The following is an 11,756-nucleotide window of genomic DNA, read 5'->3' as shown; positions in this document are numbered from 1 at the left end:
ACATGGTTCATATACAGCAGAATGCAACCTACAAATTTTACCTTCTAATGTGTCTTCACATAAGCTTAAATCATGCGTGCGATTATTGTCATCAATATATAAGCCATTCATTTTAGGCATCCACAACCATTGATCCCCTGGGGGTCCCAATAATAGTGGTAAAACTACATATCTACACATTACTTGCTGGTTGGTTACATTATATATATTCAATATCCCTTGACATACTGTGTCATTGCAAACCATTTTGGGAGCTTCAATTTTAAGCCATGAAACTCCAGGAATTGTGTTATTAAACATAGTCCTCCATACCCATTCATTTCCTGTCATAAGACGAGTCTGCATTGTTGCCTTCTGCTGCATCTGATAAATAGCCTGCATTGTACACATAGTCCAATTAAGAATCGCGCTAATATTTGATCCTTCCTTGAATATAAAAGAATTTGAAATTTTCTGCATATCTAGTAAAAATGTATCTGCTTGCCAAGCTTGTGTTAGTGGGTGCCATATTGTAGGCATCCATTTACCTTGTAAAGTTAAAACATCTTGTATTCCTGCACCTGCTTTACTCATGCGATTTGCTAGAGTTTCAATATCAAAAGAATTCAAAGTCCCAGTAACAGTTCCCACTCCCCCCAGCAACGTATCATACCATGCCCTTTTTTGTCTTATAGGGCAGAGAACATTAGATGGAAATATCACTATAGCTGTTACTACAGTCTTTTGTGATTGAGTCCCAGTCTTTACACAGGACGAGGGGATCCTCTTCATATGTCCCGGTTCCGTTTTTGACGAATTCATATTAACAAACATTATACTTTGTGCCCAAGTACCTCTATTTGTTATACTAGTAGCATTATGACAAAGTAAAGTCTGTAGGACACTAATATTGAATACTAATTCTGTTCCACTTCCAATGGTGGGGGTGCAGTTCTTATAGATCCGTGTTTGTTGAGTTGAAGACAAAGACTCAAAACCCCCACCGGCGTTACAACATGTTAAGTTCACCTTAGCGGTAATATTCACAGTTCCGTGCATGTTGTGTAACATATATGCTACTTGAAATGAGGTGGTCCCACGGGGGCCTATCCATACATATCCTTCCACTGTTACATTAGCTATGTTACAGTTCTGTCCTTCTGGGCAAATAAAATCCTCTTGTTTTCGTTCTTTTGTGCTTTTCTTCCACAACCACCTTATCCGACTGGTGTTTTGACTTTGGATTTGAGTACCCGGTGTCCATCCTTCAACTTTCACCAAACACTCGCTTCCAAGGATTCCAATAATTCCACATATTCCCAGAAATATCTGTTAAAGGGAGAAAAGAAAGGGGAAAAAAAAAAATTTATTCAAGCAAATAACATTTTTCCTGGGGAACATATTCCCATTTTTCCACTCCTGGTCTCATGATTAGCAAAGTACGATCCTTGCCCACAGCAATAACTTCAGCCGCCGATGGCGGTCCTTGAGGACTCTGTACCCAAATTCTAGCTCCTACATTGGTCACATCTGATGACCCAAATGCTTTATCCCCCCATAAGGAGAGTTCTAGTGGAGCTTGTCCTTCGATGGCTTGATCTAAACTAATAGGTATTACCAACATTTGAGCCATCTTTTGTCCTTTGGAAATAACTAGCGGCTCTTGTCCTAAATTGGACATAATAACTTTGATTTCTCCTTGATAATCAGCATCAATTACTCCTCTCACCACTATGGCCCCTTTTAAAGCAAAACTAAACCGAGTTGCCAACTGACCATAATGTCCTTTAGGCATTTGACATCCCAATCCTGTTAATATAGGAACAGTCTTACCTGGAGGTACAATAGTCACTTCTATTGCACTGAGATCCAATCCCGCAGATAGGGGAGTTGCTCTTTCAGGTATTTTAGCCTCTTGATTCATCTTCCACCAAGTAATTGTATGTACAATATGAGTTTCGTGTATGGTAAGATTGGGTGTCAGCATTCTCATCAATGGTGTCATGGAATCAGTAATTGGCCTATTGTTGATAATTTGTAAAGCCTCACTTAGATTGTCTCTCCACTGGCCATATTCTCCTTCCACATTGTGTATCTTTTTCAGAGTGGACAGAGAGTCCATTCATCCTTTCCACTAACCCTGCAGCTTGGGGATAGTAAGGCATATGATATACCCATTGGACATTATGCTCATTAGCATAATCCTTTATCTGTTGACCAGTGAAGTGTGACCCATTGTCAGTCTGTATCTGCAGTGGAACACCATAGTACTGTGTGATAATCTCCAGTGTACGTAATGTGCTCCATTGTGTGGCAGCTTTGCAAGGGAATCCTATCATGAGTCCTGAGTAGGTGTCTACCGCTGTACAAACATATTTACATCCCCTACTCTCAGTAAGTGGATCAATAAAATCCATTTGCCAAATTTGAGCTGGTAATTGCCCTCGAGCTATGTGTCCCATTACTGTATGTGGAACTTCCCTTCTTTGTGAATGTTGACATACTGGACACTGTGCAATGACTTGTTTTATAATGTCCATGGTTAGTGGAACACCTCTTTCTTGGGCCCACCTGTAAGTGGCTTTTTCTCCAAGGTGTCCACTCTTGTTGTGCGCCCAAACAGCTGTACCTTGCAGCCATTTTTCTTTTTCTTGATCAACCTCAGAAGTCTATCTAATAGCGGCGGCTTTATCTGCTTCAGAATTAAACAAACGATCAAGTGAGTCAGCAGGCATATGTGCATCAACATGAAAAACAGTAGTAAGTGTGATTTGAACCATTTCTTCTATAAATTCCCACACCTCTTTTCCCCACACTTCCTTACCATGTATTAACCAACCATATTTCTTCCATCCCATCATCCAAGTTGCAAGACCATTAGCCACAGACCACGAGTCTGTGAAAAGGTGACACTCCTTCCCTTGTTCAAAACTCAATGCCAGAAAGATAGCATATAATTCTGCATATTGGCTACTTTTACCGTGACCTTCCATAATCAAATGTTTTTCAAGTTTTGGGTTATAGGCCACACTCTTCCAATGTCGCTTTCCATTGACATATCGAGCTGACCCATCAGTGAACCAAGCATGTTGCTGTTGTTGTTCTGTTAAATCTTCATAAGATTTTCCCCATTTTACAGGGGACTCTTCCAAGACAGTTGGTTTCATAGGGGATTTGATTTCTTCCCCTATTTCAGCTATTTTCTCATGGAGGGAGGCGATCCCGCCTTCTCCTTTCTTTGCTCTTTCAGAAATGTACCATTTCCATTTTATGATACTTTGTTCCTGTGCATGTCCTACCCTATTGGTTTTAGGGTTAGACAATACCCATTGCATTATAGGTATTGCCGGTCTTAATAAGACTTCATGTCTTAAAGTTAGCTGTTCTGTTTCTACCAATGCCCAATAACAAGCTAGCAATTGTTGTTCAAATGGAGTATACTTTTCTCCAGCATCAGGGAGTTTTCGATTCCAAAATCCTAAGGGGACTCTTTTTCCCCCTTGTTTTTGCCATAGTGACCAATTGGCATACATATTTTGTACTGATACATGCAATTCTACACTCCCCGCTGCCATTGGCCATAAATCCACAGCTTGTTGTATGGCCTCTTTCACCATCTCAAAAGCAGTTTGTTGTACTTTACTTCACTTTATACAAAGGAGACAGCATTTGTCCTAAATGAGGTATATGCTGTCTCCAAAATCCAAATAGCCCAATATAAGATTGAGTCTCTTGTTTAGACTTTGGGGTAGGGAAATTAATGATCTTCTGTCTAGCTTGTGGCAAGATTTCCCTATGTCCTTTATTCCATTGGATTCCAAGGAATTTTACAACTTGGGCCGGTCCTTGGACTTTTGCCTCATTTATTTCCCATCCTTTGCTCCTCATATGCACCAAAAGTTTTTCCAATTGTGATTTCACTGCCTGCTCCTCATTTCCTTGTATCATTAAATCATCAATATAATGAGAAATTTGCATATCTGAGGGCAAGGAGAACTGATCTAGATGTTCTGCCACCGTCCGGTGACAAATAGTAGGGCTATGAAGCCATCCTTGAGGCAATCTGGTCATGGTATACTCTCGACCTAACCAGGTAAAAGCAAATTGATCCTGCGCCTTTTCCTCTATTGGAATTGTAAAGAAGGCATTAGCCAAATCAATCACTGCATACCAGGTTCCATTATGACTCTGTATATTTTCTATTATAGTGATAGTATCTGGCACTGCAGCTGTTAATGGAGGGGTACATTTGTTCAATTCCCTGTAATCCACTGTCATACGCCAGGAGCCATCACTCTTTTTAACTGGCCAGACTGGATTATTCCATGCAGTAGTAGTGGTACGCATGACTCCTGCGTCCACCAGATTTTTAATTGTTTCAGTAATCTCTTTGTGTCCCCCTGGTATTCGATACTGTTTCATTGCCACCATTTTAGTAGCAGGAGGGATGTGTACAGGGGGCATTTTTACTTTTCCTACCGTTACAGGTCTCATTTGTATTTCTGCCCTTTTTACTCCAAAGGAGAATTTTCCAGCCGATAAATTTAAAGTCATTCCTTTTAAAACATCAATTCCCAATATATATTCTGGAATGGGTACTACTAAAACACGGTAATTTCTTATCGGTAAGTTTCCTATTTTCAAAGCAACTTGTGTTTGTACTCCGGTGATTACCTGTCCTCCTAGTCCAGCAATTTTAATTTTTGGACCTTTGAATTTCGTGGGGTTTCCATATATTAGAGTAGCCTCCGCCCCAGTATCAATCAAAGCAGGGACTCTCTGCACATTGCCCCCTTTCCAATGGATACTTAAATTTACGTATGGACGCTGATCAGCTTTTATCCATACGGGGGCTTGGCTGGCTATCTATGGGATCTCCTCATCGGAGTCCACATCCTCCTTCCCGGTAGCTGCCTCATAGGCATTCCTACCCCATCCATCACTTACTCGAGTGACTACTGCTGCAGCTAATTCTTCCCACGGGTAGACATTCTTAAAGTCCTCCCAAGACACTTTCTCAGGTGCTGTGGGGGTCTTACCCTGATCTTCAGCTTTATTTGTTTTGCTAATTCCTTTTTCCACATTAATTTTCTTTGCCGACAGCACCTTTTGTTTATACAACCTCCATAATTCACCTGTCTGTTTTCCATCTATAGATTCATCCATGGGGACCAACATATACTGTAGCATTATATGGAGCTCATCATATACTGTTTCAAACATTATATGGGACCGATGATACTGTATGGAGAAATATATGGGCCTCATCACTCTGTATAGTGCACTATGCGGTGGCCATAATACTGTATGGAGTAATATACGCTTCGTTTTTGGAGCTATTGGAGAATTTAAAATGGATGTCAGTCATGAGATGTAAGAAGTGAAGTATTTTTCATTGTACTATACCGCTATTTCCGTATCAGAGGATCAAGAATTGTGGCATGTGTTAAAGGAGCTCATTGACACTCTTTGGCCCTGGGCCCACGAAAATCTGGAGCCAGCCCTACACCCCCACAACTTTAGCCAAATAACCCCCAGTTTTCAATGCCTAACTATTATTATAAAGTAAATTAAGGTTGACAAGCTTAAGTAATAAGAATTGATGTTTTTGGCATTAAAATGGGCACTGTAGGTGTGTTTCCTGTCCTCCACTCACTGTGAACTTTTCTTCCCCATTGACTTGCATTGGGTTTCGTGTTTCAGTCGGCCTTTGACTTTTCACGATAATCGGCTGATTTAGTTTGACCCGACTTTTGAGAAAGTCGGGTTTCATGAAACCCGACTCGACCCGAAAAAAGGCAAAGTCGCTCATCTCTAGTTAATACGGGAGCCAGAGGGGTATGAGACTGATGATATCCCCTTTTGCTCCAAGTCCTTCTCTCGTATTCTGTAACGGTGCTCTCTCACCGGAATCAGGGGCTCTGCATTAACACATAAGTCACCGCAACCTTGTACGTGGCTCAGTCTCTATAAACAGGTCACAGCTCCGTTGCTGAATGCAGCCTCTTTGCTGGGAAGCATCATGCCAAATAACACATTCTCTCTGCGGGGCAGCGTTTTATCACAGGGCACAGTCTCTATGCGGGGCAGTGTCTTATCACAGGGGGGAGTGCGCAACCTTCCTGACACTGCAGTACCAGGCTTCACGTACTCATGGTCTGTAGTCTTTGTCCACGGTCTCTCTGTCTCTGGCAGCTGTACCAGAGTTCTCTCCCCGCCTGCGTCAGTGTCCTCCCCTGTGTGATGTCTCCCCTGCTCTGAGGAAAACGCGCCCTGTTTTCCCGCTCTTAGCTCTCCTCCTTTCCTTTTCCTGGCTGCTGAACAGGCTGCTAAAGTGTCCCCCGGGGAACCTGCTGCTGCCCTGCTCAATGGTTCCGGGCACGGAGCAGAGGAGGCAACTCTCCCTCGGCTCCTTCTGTGCTTCACCCCCTTATATTCCCCCTCTCTGTGAGCTCGCCATTCTTGGGCGAGAGTTTCTGGAGCTCCTGCTGACAATCTTCCAGACCTTGTACAATTTGCTGCCAGATGAATTTGTCCTGGTTGTAGCATATGGGGGGTACACCTGCTGTTGACCGTTCAGAGTGTCTTAGATCAGCAGAGGTTGTGTAATCAGCCACTGGGAAAGTGGAAGTTGAGTTTTCCTCGGTTACTTCCGTAGTTTCAGGCACCAGCCCTGTTTCCGGGTTTCCCTGAAGGGGTAGAGAGTCTCCCTCATCTTCGTCATCAGCAGCGATCACTGGTTCTGCTACCGGGGGTACCGGGGCAGATGGTACCACTGGAGGGTTTCGAGACAAGCAGGGACGCAGCATATTCCGATGTAGTGTACGGGTGGAAAGCTCTTCACCTGTTTCAGTTGAACCTCATAGACGGGTCCCCCCATCCACCGAGCCGTCGCTTCACCCTGTACGGGCTCTTCTCCCACCGGAACTCCAACTTGTTGTGGGGGTGCTTCTCCCTTACTAAAACTCGATCCCCCGGTCGTACAGCTGTCCCCTTCTGGGGAGAGACCTGAGGGTGTTCAAATTAATGGAGTCGATTTTGCACCAGTCATTGAATGGTCCATAGCCGACGACTAGAATTGAGCGACTTTTGTTTTTTTAGGGTCGCGTTTCGTTTCGTGAAACCCGACTTTTCCAAAAGTCGGGTCGAGCAAGATCGTCCGATTATAGGGAAAAGTCGGGGTCGTCCCGAAACACGAAACCCAATGTAAGTCAATGGGGAATAAAAGTCGGCAGTGAGAGGAGGACAGGAAACACACCTACAGTGCCCATTTGAATGCCAAAAGCATCAATTCTTCTTACTTAAGCTTGTCAACCTTAATTAACTTCATAATACAAGTTACGCACTGAAAAATGTGGGTTATTTGGCTAAAGTTGTGGGGGGGGAGGGCTGGCTGCAGGTTTTCATGTGCCCTGGGCGAAAGAGCGCCCCTTTAACACATACCACAACTCATCATGCTCCGATACGACAGAGAAATAGCGGTATAGTACAATGAAAAATACCTCACTTTTTACATCTCATGACGAGGCCCATCTATTTCTCCATACAAAATCATTGGTCCCATATAATGTTTGAAACAGTATATGATGAGCTCCACATAATGCTACAGTATATGTTGGTCCCCATGGATGAAGCTCCACTGTCTTATGAGCCCAAATAATGCTCCAAACATAATGGGCCCCATTTCTAATGCTCTAGTGTATAATCGGCCCTGTAAATGCTGCTCCAGTGTCTGATGTCCACCTTTGGAATGTTCCAGTGTATGGTGGGCCCCATCTATCATTCTCCAGAGTATAGTGCTCCCCAAAAATTGCTGTCCCAACATTGAAAACAATCAAATAAGTCTCCTCGCTAGGGAATCCCTGTACTTGTCTGGACTCCTCGTCGTCCCCATCTTCCATCTCACTGCACAGTATTTCAACTTTGCAAGTGCTGTGATCCTGAGCAAGCAGGGGGGGCCCACTCGTTGGCGACGGCACTGGCACAGGGCCCCTGATAGTACGGTGGTGTGTCTGATGGCGGGTGGGCGGAACCTGCACTTTCATCTGCAGCTTCCTCTTTGTCACCGTGTAAGATGGAACTGTATATGGGAAGGGTAACCTGAGTTTCATCAGGGTCAGATTCAGGCCGGGTAGCGTGCGAGGGGAATGTAGTGGTCTGGGTCAATGTACCAGCAGATTCATCGAGCAGTGGCTGGGCATCAGTGCACTTGTGTCGCCCCCAGGAGTACGGTCGCCACAGTGGCATTACCTTCTTCCTAGGGAGTGTGATGTCATGCTTGGGAGCAACGAAGGATCTCTCTAGCAGGTTAACTGATTGGGCGGCGTTATTCCCACGAGTCATGACCCTCCAAACAGCGTTCATGAAGGCAAAGTGTTTGTTTTACGTGGGCAGTATGGTTGCAAAGCTGAACCTTAAAGGAATGTCCAGAAGGGCACCACCAGGAGTGGAGCCTACGGTTAAATTCGACTCCACCTGGGAAACCTCAACCATGCCAGCTACAGAACAGATGCACACATTGCAAGCTTAATTCCGTTAACGAACGAGACTCCGTCATGCCCCGCGGTCCGAGTCCGGCTTACTAGAGGGACACGTGAGGCTCTGGCACATGAGATTGGCCAATAACTGGTGTGTCATGCCCTTACATGTCCGTGGCTGCATGTGCGCTACACTGAAAAGGCCAGCGTTTGTCGCTTACAGGTGCAGATAACCCGCTGAACAACGTTAGTGATGGGGATCACTGATTACAATTATTACCCGCGAACAATGATTTCCAAGTAAGTGCAGGTCAACCGCAGTTCCGGAATTAGGCCTAACCGTCATTCCTGAAAAAATGAAAAACTTACGTGTGCAAACCACAGGTGCTGTAGCTTGCTTAACAGCTCGCCAGCCGTTCTCACGCCCAGTATGGATTACACGTGATTGCACAAAGGTGAGAAAGGGTACCGTATCCCCAGATAACATGTATGGATAGCGTACACATTCAAAATATATGTCTATACATCAGGAGGCAGGCTCAGACGGTGTTAGGCCCAGTATGGATTGCACGTGATTGCACAAAGGTTATAAATGGTACCGTATCCCCGGATAACATGTATGGATAGCGTACACATTCAAAATATATGTCTATACATCAGGAGGCAGGCTCAGATGGTGTAAGGCCCAGTATGGCTTGCAAGTGATTGCACGAAGGTTAGAAAGGGTACCGTATCCCCAGATAACATGTATGGATAGCGTACACATTCAAAATATATGTCTATACATCAGGAGGCAGGCTCAGACGGTGTTAGGCCCAGTATGGATTGCACGTGATTGCACAAAGGTTAGAAAGGGTACCGTTTCCACGGATAACATGTATGGATAGCGTACACATTCAAAATATATGTCTATACATCAGGAGGCAGGCTCAGACGGTGTTAGGCCCAGTATGGATTGCACGTGATTGCACAAAGGTTAGAAAGGGTACCGTATCCCCAGATAACATGTATGGATAGCGTACACATTCAAAATATATGTCTATACATCAGGAGGCAGGAAGACGGTGTTAGGCCCAGTATGGATTGCACGTGATTGCACAAAGGTTAGAAAGGGTACCGTTTCCCCGGATAACATGCATGGATAGCGTACACATTCAAAATATATGTCTATACATCAGGAGGCAGGCTCAGACGGTGTTAGGCCCAGTATGGATTGCACATGATTGCACAATGGTTAGAAAGGGTACCGTATCCCCAGATAACATGTATGGATAGCGTACACATTCAAAATATATGTCTATACATCAGGAGGCAGGAAGACGGTGTTAGGCCCAGTATGGATTGCACGTGATTGCACAAAGGTTAGAAAGGGTAGCGTTTCCCCGGATAACATGCATGGATAGCGTACACATTCAAAATATATGTCTATACATCAGGAGGCAGGCTCAGACGGTGTTAGGCCCAGTATGGATTGCACGTGATTGCACAAAGGTTAGAAAGGGTACCGTATCCCCAGATAACATGTATGGATAGCGTACACATTCAAAATATATGTCAATACATCAGGAGGCAGGCTCAGACGGTGTCAGGCACAGTATGGATTTGACGGCCCAGACTACACAGCGGAGGAGCAGGGAGAGGTAAAGATTGCAAATGCTGGGGCCCTGCCCAAGCAAGGGGGGCCCACTCGTGGGCGTCGGTACTGGCACTGGGCCCCTCATAGCACGGCGGTGTGTCTGACGGCGGGTGTGCACCACCACCGTCAGAGACACTTGATTGCACTATGAAGGACCCTGTGCCAGTGCCCGCGCCCAAGAGTCGACCTACCCACCTGTCCAGGGCAACGGCACTCGCACGGTGTCGTGCGCTAGGTGGTGACCCCGGCCATGGGGGGGGAGGCAGCACAGTTAGGGAGTTTTAGAAAGTGGCATATGTTGATGTTGGACATTCAGCTGATGCAAAAGGTGAAATAGGTCAAGTCCCAGGAAGAGGTGGACCAAAGCAAGCCATTTTTCTGTCACCCTATGTGTCATCAGGGGAAGGTGGGACAAAATCCTTGGAAACCCATGCGTGGTTCATTTTAATGAAGGTTAGATCATCCACATTTTGGGTTGACAGACGGGTCCTTTTTTATGTCAGGATTGATCCAGCTGCACTGAAGACTCTTTCCGATAGCACACTTGCAGCTGGGCAAGCGAGCTCCTGTAAGGCATATTGTGCCAATTCAGGCCAGGTGTCCAGTTTAGCGGCCCAATAGTCAAAGGGGAATGACCTGTGTGGGAGAACATCGATATGGGAGGAAAAGTAGTTTGTAACCATAGTTGACAACTGCTGTCTCCTGTCACTTTCCATCGATGCAGTATTACCAGTTGTGTGAGCGGTACTTGAAAAATCAGTCCACAACATTGTCATGAAACCCCTGTCTCCAACGCCACTTCTGCTGTGTGCACCACGAACACCTCTGCCAAGCTGCCCCCGGCCCGTACGGCTCGTGTGAGAACCATCACCGCTGCTGTGTGCTGGGAATGCCTCAAGCAACCGATTTACCAGAGTTGCTTGTTTATTAGCCAATATTAGGTCAAGGTTCTCCTGTGGCATGATGTTTTGTAATTTGCCTTTATAGCGTGGATCCAGGATGCTGGCCAACCAGTAGTCGTCATCGTTCATCATTTTGGCAATGCGTGGGTCCCTTTTTAGGATCTGCAAGGCATAATCTGACATGTGGGCCAATGTTCCCGGTGTCAATGATGCACTGCGAGTGCTGGTTGGAGGAGCACTTTCTGGCAAATCCACATCCCTCCAGTCACGCACAAACCCTGTACCAGACCTTGCCACGCCAACATTTTCACTTGCCCCACGAGATGCATCCTCCTCCCCTAAGTAATCATCCCCATCATCCTCCTCCTCCTCTTCTTCTTCCTCCACCTCGTCCAGGAGAGGTCCCTGAGCAGACAATGGCTGAATGTCATGAAGGATTCCCTCCTCCTCTTCCTCCTCATCAACATTGGCTGCAGACGCCTGCTCCTTAAGGTGCGTCAAAGTTTGCATGAGCAGACGCATAAGTGGGATGCTCATGCTTAGGATGGCGTCGTCTGCGCTTACCAGCCGTGTGCATTCCTCAAAACACTGATGGACTTTACAGAGGTCTTTCAGCTTCGACCACTGCACACCTGTCAACTCCATGTCTGCTCTCAAAGTGCCTGGCCGTGTATCCTCCCACAAATGCATTATGGCCTGCCTCTGCTCGCACAGCCGCTCCACCATGTGCAGGGTGGAGTTCCACCTTGTTGCAATGTCGAT

General features: G+C 45.5%; 1 long non-coding RNA gene across 1 annotated transcript in view; it reads right to left on the bottom strand.

The window, feature by feature from the left end:
* Positions 1–2,977, bottom strand: part of LOC141081703 (uncharacterized) — a 3,402-nt gene extending 425 nt beyond the window's left edge. Inside the window, exons 1-2 of the long non-coding RNA XR_012229986.1 lie at positions 2,551–2,977; positions 1–1,308 (exon numbers count right to left, since the gene is read on the bottom strand). The exon at positions 1–1,308 is cut by the window's left edge and continues 425 nt beyond it. This is a non-coding gene — a long non-coding RNA (uncharacterized lncRNA). The remainder of the gene's footprint in view (positions 1,309–2,550) is intronic.
* Positions 2,978–11,756: the final 8,779 nt, after the last annotated feature.

Source organism: Dendrobates tinctorius, unplaced genomic scaffold, assembly GCF_039654945.1.
Source record: "Dendrobates tinctorius isolate UK_male_01 unplaced genomic scaffold, ASM3965494v1 ptg000004l, whole genome shotgun sequence".
In the NCBI taxonomy this organism is placed as follows: Eukaryota; Metazoa; Chordata; class Amphibia; order Anura; family Dendrobatidae; genus Dendrobates; species Dendrobates tinctorius.
This window is presented reverse-complemented; position numbering and strand designations above follow the sequence as displayed.